The sequence below is a fragment of the Penaeus japonicus genome, unplaced genomic scaffold (genome assembly GCF_977035675.1).
Source record: "Penaeus japonicus unplaced genomic scaffold, GWHDUDI00000001_assembly GWHDUDI00000002, whole genome shotgun sequence".
NCBI lineage: Eukaryota > Metazoa > Arthropoda > Malacostraca > Decapoda > Penaeidae > Penaeus > Penaeus japonicus.
In genome coordinates this window covers 28,968,304-28,970,803 of record NW_028234404.1, presented here as the reverse complement: position 1 = coordinate 28,970,803, position 2,500 = coordinate 28,968,304, and positions in this window count along the sequence as shown.

The following is a 2,500-nucleotide window of genomic DNA, read 5'->3' as shown; positions in this document are numbered from 1 at the left end:
GGCAGTGTTTGATCATATATATATATATATATATCTATATAATATATATATAGATATATATATATATAATATATAATTTATATATATATATATATATATATATATATATACACACTTACATACTTAATACATATATATATATATATATATTTCCGTATTAGTATATATATATAATATCTATATATATATATATGATATATATATAATATATATTATACCTATATATATATATATATATATATATATATATATAGAATTTATATATATAATATATATATATACATATACATATACAATAATATACACATATAACACAATATATATATATATATATATATTATATATATAATAGATATATCTATTATATACATATATACATTATTACTTACTATATATATATATATATTATATATATATATATATATAGTTATATGTATATATATATATATATTTATATATATATATATATATATATATATATGTTATGATATATTACATTTATCACCATACATCAATATATTATATATATATATATATATATATATATATTATATATATAAATAAGTATATATATATAATACCTATATAATATATATAAATTATATATTTGCCATATATATGTGTGTGTGCATACATGTATACACACAACATACACACACCACACACACACCACACATAACCCACACACACACACGATATATCACACACCATATATATAATAATATATATATACTTGATATATATATATATATATACATATGCATATATCATAATATTTATATATATATATATATATATATAATATAATGTATAGTATTGTATGTATGCATATTATTGCATATATTTGCATATGTGTGTGTTGGGTATGTGTATGATGTGTGTGTGTGGATTGTGTGTGTGGTGTGTGTGGGTATGTGAATGATTGTGTGTGTGTGTGTGTGTATGAGTGTTTGATTGATGGTGTGATGATTGTGATGTTGTTGTGTGATGATTGTGTGGATGTGATGTGTCAGACTGTGTTTGTGTGTGTGTATGTGATTGATGGTGTTGTGTGTGTAGGATATGGTGGTGTGTGATTGTGTGTGTGTGGATTGTGTGTGTGTATGAGTGTGATAGGTTGATGTTAGACGTGTGTTTTGTGTGTGTGTGTGTGTATGAGTGTGTGATTGTAGTGTGTTGTTTTTGTGTGTTAGATTGTTTGTGTGTGTGTGTGTGTGTTTATAGGCGTTTGTAAGGTGGTGAGTTGCTGTGTGTGAATTGTGCCCGAGGGTGTGTGATTGTGGGTGTTGTGTGGTGTGGTGTGGGGTGTAGGTTGTGGGTGGGGGGTGATTGGGTGTGGGATTGGTGTGTCGGTGGTGTGTGTGTGGTTGTGAGCCACATCACCCTAACACACTTTTTGAGTTCAAAAGCTGATTGAAGGCTGGTTCTGTTATGTATCGGTTCGGGGACCCGCTTAATCATACGCCATTGTGCGCTCGGAAAACATGTTTTCACTGCTGATACTTGGATGGATAAGCGAAATATCTAAATAATTGACTAGCATTCGAAGTTGTTCGTTTGTGTGCACTATATTTACGAGGTCCCTCTGACCCAAAAACCAGACCCCCGATCCGATATGTCGTGATTTAACTTAAAACAGTGAAGGTCCTTATAACAAGTATTGAAAAAAGATATAGCGAACAGATAGCCAGCATAAAAATAGAAAGAAACATATATAGGCCACATCAATTGACTAGTGAATAACCCTTTATTTTGTGCATAGTTTTCATACCTACTGTAAATCATTATATTTCCAGAATATGGTTTACTAAAACGCACACGTAGATAATCCCATTATTGAATGTTAAAATAGTTTACTTTTTTTTTTTTTTTTTTAACTTATTGTATGTAGAAGATTTAGATCAAGTTGGACAGCTGTTTAAGAATGATATTGTTTTCACGTCCCTTTCCTTAGAGAAATGATGTTATTTGCCTTTGGTTTTACTTTATTGGGATGGGATAATCAGGTAGATTCATTCTATTACAAAATTTTATTAACAATAATCATACAATACGCACAACTATGATTAATTACTGTAAAAACATTGGGTGAAGGAAAATGAAATCAAAAAAGCATTGTGATTCATATATGATACTCTCTCCGCGAATCTCCCTCTTGCCTACACTCTCTACGCTCCTCACTCTCTCGCCTCTCTCTCTGACTCGTCTCTCTCTCTCTCTCTCTCTCTCTCTCTCTCTCTCTCTCTCTCTCTCTCTCTCTCTCTCTCTCTCTCTCTCTCTCTCTCTCTCTCTCTCTCTCACTCTCACTCTCTCTCTCACTCTCACTCTCACTCTCACTCTCTCCCTCAAGCATAGCAGTGATAAAAGCATATGTTTAATGCGATGATATTCAAAATGTGAATAAAAACAGTCCTCATTCTAAAAGACCAAATTTGATGTAAAACCTGAAAAGGTAGAGGATAAATATCAATTAATATCAAATACAATAGGTTACATGAGA